At 45.9% G+C, this 13871-nt stretch overlaps 1 protein-coding gene across 2 annotated transcripts in view; it reads left to right on the top strand.

The window, feature by feature from the left end:
• Positions 1 to 13871, top strand: part of LOC146821564 (uncharacterized) — a 138820-nt gene that overhangs the window by 30823 nt on the left and 94126 nt on the right. The gene's annotated exons all lie outside the window — the stretch shown is intronic.

The raw sequence follows: 13871 nt of genomic DNA, 5'->3' as shown, positions 1-13871 counted from the left end.
CTACACTCTACAACAGTCTACTCTGCAACACTGAACTATCTGCCACTGAACTCTACATCACTCTACTCTATGCCACTGCACTTTACGCCACTCTACTCCACGCAGCACCACTCTATGCCACTTCACGCTACTCTAAACCACTGCACTTTATGCCTATTCACTCTACACCACTTTACACAAAACCAAAGCACTCTGCACATACGCCAACTACCCTGCACCTTTGCACTTATGGCCACTATACTCTAAAACATTCTACTCTATGCCACTGCACTCTACAGCACTGCACGCTCGTTAGTCTAAACCACTGCACTCTATGCCACTCTATTCTACTCTGCACCACTGCACTCTGTCACTGCTCTCTGCACCACTCTACACTACTATACACCAGTGCATTCTGTGCCACTGCACTTTGTGCCAAGGCACTCTGGCAACATACTGAAGCTCTACTCTTAATGATTACAATCTATACCACTGCACTCTATGGCACTGCACACTACTCTGGATTACTCAACTCTATGCAACTCTACTGCACTGTATACCTCTGCACTCTAATCTGCACCACTCTATGCCAATGCACTCTACGCCACTCTACTCTGCCTCATTCCACTCTCCCACTCCAATCTACTCTGCATCACTCCACTCTATGCCACGTCACTCTACTCTGCAACACTGCTCTCTCCTTCACTGAATTCTATGTCACTCGTCTCTACATCGCTCCACTTTACGCCACTGCACTGTATGCCAATCTGCTCTGCACCACTGCGCTGTATGCCACTATAGACCACAACTTTGCACTATGTTACTTTGCTCTATACCACTCTATGCCACTGCATTCTATACCAATGCACTCTATTCCACTCTACTCTTAACCACTGCACTTTACAGCACTCTACTCTCTGCCACTTCACTCTACTCTCTGCCACTTCACTCTACTCTCTGCCACTTCACTCTACTCTCTGCCACTGCACTCTACTCTCTGCCACTGCACTCTACTCTCTGCCACTGCACTCTACTCTCTGCCACTGCACTCTACTCTGTGCCACTGCACTCTACTCTGTGCCACTGCACTCTACTCTGTGCCACTGCACTCTACTTTTTGCCACTGCACTCTACGCCACTCTACTGCACTCTAAGACAATGCGCTCTGCCACTACACTGTACGTCACCCTACTCTGCTGTGCACCACTGCACTCTGACACTGTACTGTACCCCACTTCACTCTACGCCTTTCTACTCTGTGCCTCTCTACTCTACCAGTACACTCTACCCCACTGTACTATGCACTCTCACTCTACTCTCTATCACCACTGCACTCTACTCCAGTCGAGACCACTCCACTGTGCACCAATCCACTCTGCGCCATTCCACTTTACAACACTGCATTCTACACCAATGTACTCTACGCCACTACTCTATACCATTCCTTTCTTCACTGCACCACTCCTCACTGCCATGCATCACTCCACTCTATGCCACTTCACTCTATTCTGAAACAATATACTCTGCCACTGCACTCTATGCCACTTCACTTAATACCACTCTACTCCACACCACCTACTCCACGTTACTGCCCTCTGCAACACTGCACTCTAAGCCAATGCACTTTATGCCACTATTCTATACCAGTGAACTCTACCCTGCATCACTCTAAAAACAATCTACTCTGGCCCACTGCACTCTATGCCACTGCACTCTACACCACTCGTGCCACTGCACTCTATGCCACTGCAATCAATGCTGACCTACTCTACACCACGACTATGCTACTGCATTCTACCACTCCACTCTGAAACCATCTACTCTACAAACTGCACTCTATTCTGCATCACTCTACGCCTCTGACGTCTATGCTATGCTACTGTACTCTAAACCACTGCACTCCACGCCAATGCACTCTACACCACTCACCAAAATCAATGCAACCTATGCCACTGCACCTGTGCCAGCTTCTTTGCACCGCTGCACTTTACACCACTATACTCTACAACATTCTACTGTCACTGCACTCTGTGCCACTGCACGCTACAGCATTCTACACCATTGCACTCAGTCACTGCACTCTATGCCACTTTATTCTACTATGCGCCACTGTACTCTACATCATTGCTCTCTATACTGCTCGATGCCCTTGCGCTCGACGCCCCTGCACGCCATGCACCTACACTCTATGCCTTTACGGTCTACACCAGTGCACTCTAGTTGACTTAAGCTGTGACGGTGTCTGCAGCTTCCCCAGCCGCTAAACTGAGACAGACCCAATTGAGCACAATAATACCATTATTCCTATGGGTTTTCTGACGAGATTTGTGGTTGTCAACTGGAATGCTTGGGGGATGAACAATGTAGGTGAAAGGTACAAGGTTCAGGCTTGCATTGAAAGGAGAGACTTCACATGGCCTACTTAGAAGACTTGCAGCTCACATAGGAGGGAGAAAGTGTCTGTATTTCACAAGCTTTTAGGGTTACACCTGGGGTTAGGAGGTCCTGATAATGGTTCTACCCTTGTGTTCCTTTCAAGCCACCAAATCACTTACTGACAGCGAAGAGTGATAGGTCATAGTTAGTGGCAGATAGATGGGAGGAATGTAGTAATGGTGATTATTTATGCCTCTAATTTTGACCAAACCATATTCCTGGTAGAGCTGTCAGTTACTAGGTCAGTTGACACATTATCACATGGTAAACTCGAATCAGTAAAATACAATAAAAAAAAAGTTTGTCACTTTGTAGGCACTCGCATCTGTGTTGCTTGCACCAACAAAATGATGCGCACACACACATCATAGTGCCTTTTTTTTTTGTTTACTCTTTAGCCGTGCTGCACAGCATCGGAGATATGCCGGACAGCAGTGGTTCTTAACCTCTGGTTCTTTCCTTCCTAGGGGTGGGGTGGGGCTGGGCTGCCAGACAAGGGCCAGGGGAAGGAGTGTTAGGCACACTCTAAAGTGCGCAGGATGGTTTAGCCGGCCCAACAGTCCTGCACACTTTGCATGTTCCCCACCAGGCTGCATCACACAGCCTGGTAGGGAACATACACAGCCTCCCTGTCCCAGTCTGAGCGCTGAACCACGGCGAACAGACCAATCACAATGCTGCTGCATTGTGATTGGCCAGAGGATTCTGGAAGGCTGTGTGCTTCCTGCTATAGCGCTGAGAAAAAGTCGAAGCAGAGGCAGCGGCACCCAAGTAAGTGAATTATTTTTTTTGTTCCCCTCCTCCTCTCCCTGCCCCACGATCCCCGTTCGTTCAGTAACAGCCACTACTGTGGAAGTGCTAAATCTCGCTCAATAGCTTCACTTGTCGCTTAAAAAACATTAGCAGCTCGTACAGCCCAAAATGCTTTTTCATACAATTGCTTCAACATAGATGTACAATTCTCAAAATGAATCATGTATTCACATTTAATGCACATTGGTTTGTGTAAAAAATGTCTGTACTTGAATAAAGATAACATTATTCAATATGAACTGTAATGCATTATTCTTCCATTTGTGCAAACTGTTTCCGCTACCGATGCTGCCAAATATTTGCTCACAATATGCAACAAGCATTTACAATGCAATGGTCTCGGCATTGGTAAAGTTAGAGCTATTGGCATTGCTCATGACATTATTTTTGTTTATGTTTTTGTTTTTAAAACATTTAAAGAAACGGCATTGTCATGAGCAATGCCAATAGCTCTAACTTTAACAATGCCGAGACCGTTGCATTGTAAATGCTTCTTCCTTTTGTAACGTATCGTTTGCTACCTCTTGTATTCTGTTTGCTCTTGATACTTGCACAATTGTCACTATTGCCTCATGTAACGTAACGTTTGCTTTTGTAACATGCTCACTTGTAATTTTTCTCCTTCTGTATCATTACTGTTCCTATTGTGAAGCGCTCTGACACCTTCGGGTAAAGTCTGCGCTATATAAAAGCGCATTAAATAAAATAAATAAATAAATAAAGTGAAATGCAAATACCCCAGGGATATAGAAGCAGTCATACACCCTAGGGGCATAGAGTCATCCGAAAACCATAAAATTAGGGAGACTTTAAATACCCCAGGGATATAGAAGCAGTCATACACCCTAGGGGCATAGAGACATCCGAACACCCTAAGGTTAGAGAGACATGCAAATACCCCAGGGATATAGAAGCAGTCATACACCCTAGGGGCATAGAGACATCCGAACACCCTAAGATTAGGGAGAATATCCCAGGGATATAGAAGCAGTCATACAACTTAGAGCTTTACACACAACTGAACACCCTAAGGTTAGAGAGACATTTAAATCTCCCAGGGATTCCGAAACGTGAATCCCATATGGATGCGGACACAGTTCCACCCCCAGGGGTGTGCATACAGGCATGGTGACGAGCCACGCGTGTTCCAGCAGGATCAGTGGTAGAAAGTACCTTAGTTTCTGGAGTTCAAGTCCTCAGACACACGTGCCTCTGAGAGCAGAAAGGGAGTGCTGAAGTGCGCAGGGTCTCTGAGCTCGCTACAGCCGTCGGGCCGGGCCTGGCCCCCCCCTGCTCATCAGATGCAGTTTCTACGAGAAACTTACGGTCCAGTCCCTAGCGCATACACACGTCTTAGGCTGGTGCTCTCGGTGCCCCCTGGCAGCAGCTGGTGCAGAGGTACCTCCCCGCCCGGGAATCCCCGCTCCTCCTTACCTCCAGCCCCCGAGCCAGGGCCATGTGGCCCCCGAGCAGCTCCCTGCAGGGCCCCAGGCTCCTGTCGTTCTCGGTACTGTCCAAGGGCAGGGTCCAGTCCCGGGGCCCCCGGAAGATGTCTAGCAGCGCCATGAAGAGTGCGTGCAGCCGACTGTGTCCTCTCTGACTGCCCTCCCAGCCCTCACCCTCCCCCGGAACTGAAACCGAAAGTGAATGTTCACCAGTTCAACAAGGAGAAGGAAGGCAGGGAGGAGACGAGCAGTCTCATTCCGATGGGGCCTGAGAACTTTACTGCGATGTGTACGTAGTGCACACACTGCACTAATACCGAAGAAAGACACTTTTAAAAACAACCTGTGCGCCGCCCTCTGAGAGATTTGTACTCCTCACGATGGTGCGGGGACACTTCTCAGAGAGGGGGTGCTGCCATTCGGGGGGCACACAAACAAGTGAAGCAAATGGGCCACGCCCTTTCAGCTGGAGAGTGGTAAGGGTGTGGTAGGTAAGGAGGGGCACTTTGGAGCACACTGTGACAGATGTATGACTAAAGTATGGTGTGGTAGCCACTGACATTTAGCACATCTTCATACACGCCAACAGACCCCATTTGTAAGCCAACAAGTAAAGAGGGCACCGGAAGACACCACCGCCTTTCTCCGAGGCAGAGCAGAAATGCCTCGGAGAAAGGCAGCGGCATTTTCGGATTCGGGGGCGTGTTTGTCTTTTCTCTCCTCCAGCCATTGGCTGGAGGAGAGAATGAGACTTCTTGCAAAAAACACGCCCCCTGATCCGAAAAGGACGGGGCCTAATCGGAATGACTGACCTCTTCTCCAATGGCTGGCCAGCATTCAAGAGGCCAGCCAATGGAGAACAGGGGAGAAGAGGGGCGGGTTCAAGCCCCTCTTCTCCAAGTCATTAAATCTCGAAGCTAGACTGCGCAAGCGCAGCCTTCGCAGCCGAGACCTAAAAAGGGCAAAGTGGCAGCAAGTCATAATAAGCATTGGCAAAGCCAAAAGGACTGGCCCTCATAATATGTGCTGTACATTTTTATTTCTTGTAATTTAGATTTCTGACTTGCTTACATTTATAGTTTGTTCAAAAGTTTGAGAAAAATAAGATTTCAAAATAAATGTTAATGGTGGCTAAATATAACCCGTTATTTTTTTTTTTAAATGTAGTATGAAAAATAATTAGTTGCTACTAGGTGTAAATATAAAGCGTTATGGTTTGCAAGTGCCCAAACATAAGTATTCTAATTAGGGAGAGGATGTGGCGTAATGGCCAGATCTGATGACTTCAGAGCTGGGGTTCCAGGTTTTTGTCTCAGCGTCGCTCAACATCCTATGATTCTGGGTAAATCACTTAATTTCCCCGTGCCTAAGGATGGAGGAGGCTTGCCAAAATGGGCAACAGAGTCTACAGCACCTGACCAATAAGAAGCAAGCAAATGTGTGACAATGAAGTCAACCAATGGTAAGCAATGTGAGGTCTCTAAGCCCACTGATAGAAATAGAGCTTACGTATGCGCTATCTAGAAGAGACCTAAAAAGTACATGGACAAAAGCAGTTTTATAGAAGAGTATGGCAAGCACTGGCCAAAAAAGCATGGAGCAGTCTAAAAGCATACTTTATTTAAAAATGTCCATGAAGCATTCTGGCTGCTAACCTTAATAATAATCAATATTGTATATCGCCCGAAGATGCTGCTTTGAACCATGAACTGGGTAAACATTTTTCATTTGTTTTTTAATAGTTTTATGTAGCACAAATGTGGGCAGGGGGCTTCTGAGAGCTTTACATGAGAATCAGACGTTGCACATTTTCAGGCACAGGGGCGTTAAATGATTTACCTTGAATCACAGGATGCGTAGCCGAGGTCGGGTTTTGAACCGGTTTCCACAGTTCCAAACTCAGCAACTCTAGCTCCTAGGTCATATATCCTTCATTTGTGTACATATTCCTAGCTGGCAACTGGCCACATATGGAAGGTGCACAGTAAACAATGTTTTGTTTATATCAAAGCCAGCAATTTATTGAATTCTAAACGGTAGCACTAGCAGCTGGTTGTTCTAAGGAATTTTATTAATGTTACTCCGAGCTGTTGCCAGTCACCACCAATGTTGTATGAGTACATAGAAAAAGCAGTTTTATGGGCCTACCTGGCAGACACTGGCCACACCTAAATGGCGCAGAGAACCAGTACTTTTTTAATTTTTTTATTAATCCGTATCAATGAACAAAGCATTTGCAGTATCTTGTACAGTAAAGATGAAAACATTTATGTATAAAAATGTAAAATATACAGGTGTTTCTCAAAAAATCCAGCTGCAACTGGTAAAATGGTATTAGGAGACCTTTCATAATATTTAACTCCATTTCTACTGCCATTTTACAGCTGAATACTGCAAGATTACTCAACCTTTCAGACATTAAACAAGCATTGAAAATGCAATAGGTCTCGCTTTTTAAGTTAAAGCCATTTATTTGCTTTACAATACCATTAGAAAAGCAAATGGCTTTAACTTAATCAAAGGAGAGACCCATTGCATTTTCAATGCTTGTTATAAATCCTCAGAAACAAATCGTACACTATAGCACACTATTTTGAGAGGGGCACATCAAAGGGAGGCTAAACTCTTCGGCCATCTCCCAAGGAAAGTCTTAACTGGTGCTACACAAGTGATGTACTAGACCCCTCACTTCGTGTTGCTCTCTCAGTAAAGCTGTTCTTTTTTGACCATGATGGCGGGGCCCACAAATGGGCGCCCCAAGTTTTTCCAGTCTAAAGTTCTCTCAGTACATGTGATACTTTGGAAAGAATGAGGAAGAATGTCTCCAACAACACAGCTGTCAAGTTTCCAACTCGGAGCTAGTGTAACTAAGGCTATGGTGTTAAGGATTTCACACCACCCACGCAACAGATTTAAAAAAAATCTGAACTGTAATACCCTGTAATCGCATAATGGGTTCGTAGCCAAACGACCCTATTCACAGTTTAACATGACCACGACTTCTCGTTCACCCTTCCTCAGTGCCCTCAGCATCCGCTTGTTCGTGTATTTCCACGCCGACGGAGAGAGAGGGCCTCAGCAAACCTCTCTCCTGGAAAAATCACAACGGTATTAAGAAAAGTCATCCTGATTCCAGGGCTGCAATTACTTATAATTTGTTATTTCTCGACACATGTGGGGTGCCCGCAGAGCTTTCCTCACAGCGACTCACTTTGTTATCCGTCATTGAAAAGCAAGAAAAAGACTAAAAACACTGGCATTAATTTTAGTTGCATTTAATTGAATAATTTCTCCGGGGAACAGTTGAAGGCAGAGTTGAAGAACTACCTGGACTGCCATGAGCTATTACTAATTGGCATCTATCATGGTGCGGTCGTGCCAACTAAAACACTTACTCCTCAGTGTTACTAGAACTTCTTTTCCCTGCAGATGTGTTGAGAGCTTGCACTGACAGAAGACGGGCAGCAGCGGCTTCCACATCAAATAGTGTGTGGAATATTCCTTTCCAGAAATCGGACGATGCCCGGGCACAGGCGGGGAGCCGCGCGACACTGTTTGTTGGGAGAACCAGGGCTCACGCGCTGCTTCTGTGCCCCAGGCCCGCACCTGGCCTCCCACCGCGGCATGCCCACCTTGAGAGGAAGGCCTATGGCAGAAGTAGCCGGGACGCTTCCACGCAGAACAAGCTGGCTCCGTGGAGCCGACGGGGGGGGGGGGCAGGAAAGTGAAAGCCGAGATGCGCACGCTGTGTAACGCGAGCCTCCGGGGACAGGAGATGTGCACATCTCCTGTCTACGCGTGCACATCTCCTGTCTACGCGTGCACATCTCCTGTCTACGCGTGCACATCTCCTGTCTACGCGTGCACATCTTCTGTCTATGCGTGCACATCTTACGCGTGCACATCTTCTGTCTACGCGTGCACATCTTACGCGTGCACATCTTCTGTCTACGCGTGCACATCTTACGCGTGCACATCTCCTGTCTACGCGTGCACATCTCCTGTCTACGCGTGCACATCTCCTGTCTACGCGTGCACATCTCCTGTCTACGCGTGCACATCTTCTGTCTACGTGTGCACATCTTCTGTCTACGCGTGCACATCTTACGCATGCACATCTTCTGTCTGCGCGTGCACATCTTCTGTCTGCGCGTGCACATCTCCTGTCTACGCGTGCACATCTCCTGTCTACGCGTGCACATCTCCTGTCTACGCATGCACATCTCCTGTCTACGCGTGCACATCTCCTGTCTACGCGTGCACATCTCCTGTCTACGCGTGCACATCTTCTGTCTACGCGTGCACATCTTACGCGTGCACATCTTCTGTCTGCGCGTGCACATCTTCTGTCTGCGCGTGCACATCTTCTGTCTACGCATGCACATCTTCTGTCTACGCGTGCACATCTGTCTACGCGTGCACATCTTCTGTCTACGCGTGCACATCTTACGCGTGCACATCTCCTGTCTACGCGTGCACATCTCCTGTCTACGCGTGCACATCTCCTGTCTACGCGTGCACATCTCCTGTCTATGCGTGCACATCTCCTGTCTACGCGTGCACATCTTCTGTCTACGTGTGCACATCTTACGCGTGCACATCTTCTGTCTGCGCGTGCACATCTTCTGTCTACACGTGCACATCTTCTGTCTACGCGTGCACTTCTGTCTACGCGTGCACATCTTACGCGTGCACATCTGTCTACGCGTGCACATCTCCTGTCTACGCGTGCACATCTCCTGTCTACGCGTGCACATCTCCTGTCTACGTGTGCACATCTCCTGTCTACGCGTGCACATCTTCTGTCTACGCGTGCACATCTTCTGTCTACGCGTGCACATCTTCTGTCTACGCGTGCACATCTTACGCATGCACATCTTCTGTCTGTGCGTGCACATCTCCTGTCTACGCGTGCACATATCCTGTCTACGCATGCACATCTCCTGTCTACGCATGCACATCTCCTGTCTACATCTTCTGTCTACGCGTGCACATCTTCTGTCTACGCGTGCACATCTTCTGTCTACGCGTGCACATCTTACGCGTGCACATCTTCTGTCTGCGCGTGCACATCTCCTGTCTACGCGTGCACATCTCCTGTCTACGCGTGCACATCTCCTGTCTACGCGTGCACATCTCCTGTCTACGCGTGCACATCTCCTGTCTACGCGTGCACATCTCCTGTCTACGCGTGCACATCTTCTGTCTACGCGTGCACATCTCCTGTCTACGCGTGCACATCTTCTGTCTACGCGTGCACATCTCCTGTCTACGCGTGCACATCTCCTGTCTACGTGTGCACATCTCCTGTCTACGCGTGCACATCTCCTGTCTACGCGTGCACATCTCCTGTCTATGCGTGCACATCTTACGCGTGCACATTCTACGCGTGCACATCTCCGGTCTACGCGTGCACATCTCCTGTCTACGCGTGCACATCTCCTGTCTACGCGTGCACATCTCCTGTCTACGCGTGCACATCTCCTGTCTACGCGTGCACATCTTCTGTCTACGCGTGCACATCTTCTGTCTACACGTGCACATCTTCTGTCTACGCGTGCACATCTTACGCGTGCCTGTCTACGCGTGCACATCTTCTGTCTGCGCGTGCACATCTTCTGTCTGCGCGTGCACATCTTCTGTCTGCGCGTGCACATCTTCTGTCTGCGCGTGCACATCTTCTGTCTGCGCGTGCACATCTTCTGTCTGCGCGTGCACATCTTCTGTCTGCGCGTGCACATCTTCTGTCTGCGCGTGCACATCTTCTGTCTGCGCGTGCACATCTTCTGTCTGCGCGTGCACATCTTCTGTCTGCGCGTGCACATCTTCTGTCTGCGCGTGCACATCTTCTGTCTGCGCGTGCACATCTTCTGTCTGCGCGTGCACATCTTCTGTCTGCGCGTGCACATCTTCTGTCTGCGCGTGCACATCTTCTGTCTGCGCGTGCACATCTTCTGTCTGCGCGTGCACATCTTCTGTCTGCGCGTGCACATCTTCTGTCTGCGCGTGCACATCTTCTGTCTGCGCTTGCACATCTTCTGTCTGCGCTTGCACATCTTCTGTCTGCGCTTGCACATCTTCTGTCCGCGCGTGCACATCCTCTGTCCGCGCATGCACATCCTCTGTCCGGGCGTGCCACCTCTTGTCTCCCTTCACTAGAGAAACCGGCAAAAATAGATCTCGCCAAGGCGTGCAGCGCGTACGCGCTGCGTCGCCAGGCGAGACCTAAAAAGGGGAGAACCACTCCATCCCACAAACACTTAATTTTTTATTTTATATATGTACACATTCACCAACGTTAAAGTATAAAAATATCAACACCTACAGCTTAGTTCAACTATGTTTGAATAAGTTCGCATTGAGAAAATGAAGCTAGGTCATAGTTTAACATTCCTGAAATTTCAATAATTTGGAAAATGTATGGCATGTACAATGAGTATTGAGAATATTGGATATAAATGAATATAACATTTCACTTCCTTCCCCCTCAAACTGTTGTGGTATATTCAAAATTTACCAAAGAAAAATATATTGCAGTAATCAATACATCTGCCATGCGCAAAAAGGCAACATGATAAATCTTTCTTTGAAATTAATAATTGTCTGATGCAAATTTGAAAGAAGTCACAATGACGCAGATTAGTAATAAGGTAAATAAACTATCCAGATTATGACATCATCCTGAAAAGACATTATCAAAGCAGTAGTAAGAGTTAATTTTGTGATGATGGATCTTTTGTTTTGACAATTAATGGAGACAAACCGAAGCCGACTCCAACTCCTCAAAAGCTGTAAAGATCCAACACCAGCAACAGATTGTATATTCTTTCGTTTTACCACTTGTGGTATAGCATTTAATTTTAGGCAGTTGATTTTGCATATTGTTCGGGAGGGGGTTTGCGCATTTGTATATTGTTTTATTAAACCTTTCATATTTTTTAGTAATATGCATGTCTCTCTGCAAGGACACTTGTTCGCTTACTGATTTCAGTTTTGTACATCTTTCTCTTTTTTGGTATGTCTCAATATTTTCATTGTTATTGGGTTGATAGATTTTAATGTTCACAATTAGACCAGTGGGTTTTAATGTTCACAATTAGACCAGTTGAGTAATTTCAGTTCAAAGAAATAGTAACCAGTAATTTATTTAAATATCTAGAAGATTGAACACTTGCAGCCCGTTCTAACAATAAATAAGGTGCTAGTATGAAACTAATCACACCACCTACAGCAACATTGTCAACAATAATTAAAGAAGCAGCAGAAAATACCCTAAATCTCATAAAGAAGAAAATTATGTACACAATGAGCAGTCCACAGTAAATGTAAATGATAAACCTGCAGAAAGCGCAACATTCGGTGTGAAGGTGAGAGAATGAGAATACGATGGAACACTGCAAAACGAAGTGCACAATATGGCTTACAGTAAAGCACCATTTAAAACAAAGGAACATGAAGAAATGTTCAAAAGGGTTACCTCACTGTGCGCTCTGTGACGTGATGAGTCTTTTAAAACTTAAACGATGAAGCCCTACCAGATAATGGTAAATAGTCGCACCCTTACCTAGCATAAAATATTCCTTCACAGCTGACTGCATATAAAGTGCAGGAGTACATGACATAATAATCCCCCAAGCATTTCCGTACATGTAACACAAGAATAGCCACTAAGCCAGGCTCTTGGTGTTTACATACATTCGCAAATACACTGGGTAGACCATTCTGACCTTTTTCATGTTTCCTAATTTGTGTCTTTCTTATTTAATTACACACCCACTAAAGATTCTTTACCAGTATGGTGCTATTTAAATTTCAAAAGAACCTTAGATGCACAGGAGAATAAGTGTTACAAGTCTTCTAGGAATTGGGTCTCACTCCAGCAAAAAAGTTATTTGATGTCTTTCAGTAAAAGGTACAACGCTATCTTGACAGCTATACATCCAAAGAGGATTTCAACATAATTGGTATTTTTTCCTTACTTTTGTTTGCTTTTGTTGTTTATCAATCTCAACAATTACAAAAAAGGGCAACCCAGTATACCCTTGTGGGCTACGTTACTCTAATTAAAAGAGGTAACGATGCCAACAAGGGATATTATTATAGAAAGCTTTGTTTGTGGATTTCCTCACATTTAGTGATGCTTGTCAATTGCATCCAAATCTAATTCAATATCAATACAATAAACATGACATATTCAAAATCAAAGAAAGCAAATTGATTAACGCGGGTGTATTAAAGGAAGTTGGTTTTTAACATCAAATATCCTAATAGGATGCGATTTAGCATACAAACTGGTTATCTCTAGAGGTTATCCACAAACAAGTTTCAAATAAATCGATGCTGTAAAGTCCATTACACATGTTAATTGGATGTTCTTAAACCGCCGCCAATGTACTGTATTCCCAATTTCTCTATATATTTTAAGGATGTGTGTATGATGAACATTACAAACCTATTCTAATGAATGTTATCAACAAGAAAGTTGGAAAATACGCTGACGTTTTGGTCTCAATACGTTTTCATCCCCAAGACCATCCTCCAAAAAGCCCCTATAAAGATTTATGAGAGCAATGTCTGGAATGTTGAAAACAGTCTTTCTGATAGGCAATGGTTTGCATCAGTATGCAATGGGCTCGGATATGAATCCAGGCTCCTACTCGAAATTAATCCCTACAGATCATAGATTATTCCAAGGCAGTGCAGTGCGTCAGTTCGGTACAGTGCTGAACCGGACGGACGTGCTGCCTTGGAGTAATCAACATTTTGGCCAATTTGCTAAGATTTAGATGGATTCATTTAATTGGAGAAGGGAGGGTCAGTCCAAAAGGCCTGTGTTGGAACAACAGAACCTGGGACTACAACCAGGCAGTATGCAATGTCTATAGCTGAGAGTTCTGCTGAGGAAAGCTGCAGGTAGTTCTCATAGGACATTATCTGGAATAAGTAACGGAAAGAGGGAATTGAAGCAGTTTGCCTTATTTTCGTTGCACAAATTCTCACACAAGTCATCTGCTGTGATGGCAGGAATCCATTGTGGCATGAAACCATGCTGACCAGTCTCTGGGTGGCCAGGTTATGATCGGGCATTGTCTGATGCAGGTTTTTGGTGCAGTAGAAGCGATGGGAGGGGAGCCCTTATAACGTTCAAGAGCGTGGGTCAAATAAGTAAAACTAGTTATGCGGATAAAAGTGTAGTCC

This window comes from Triturus cristatus, chromosome 6 (assembly GCF_964204655.1).
Source record: "Triturus cristatus chromosome 6, aTriCri1.1, whole genome shotgun sequence".
Lineage (NCBI taxonomy): Eukaryota > Metazoa > Chordata > Amphibia > Caudata > Salamandridae > Triturus > Triturus cristatus.
This window is presented reverse-complemented; position numbering and strand designations above follow the sequence as displayed.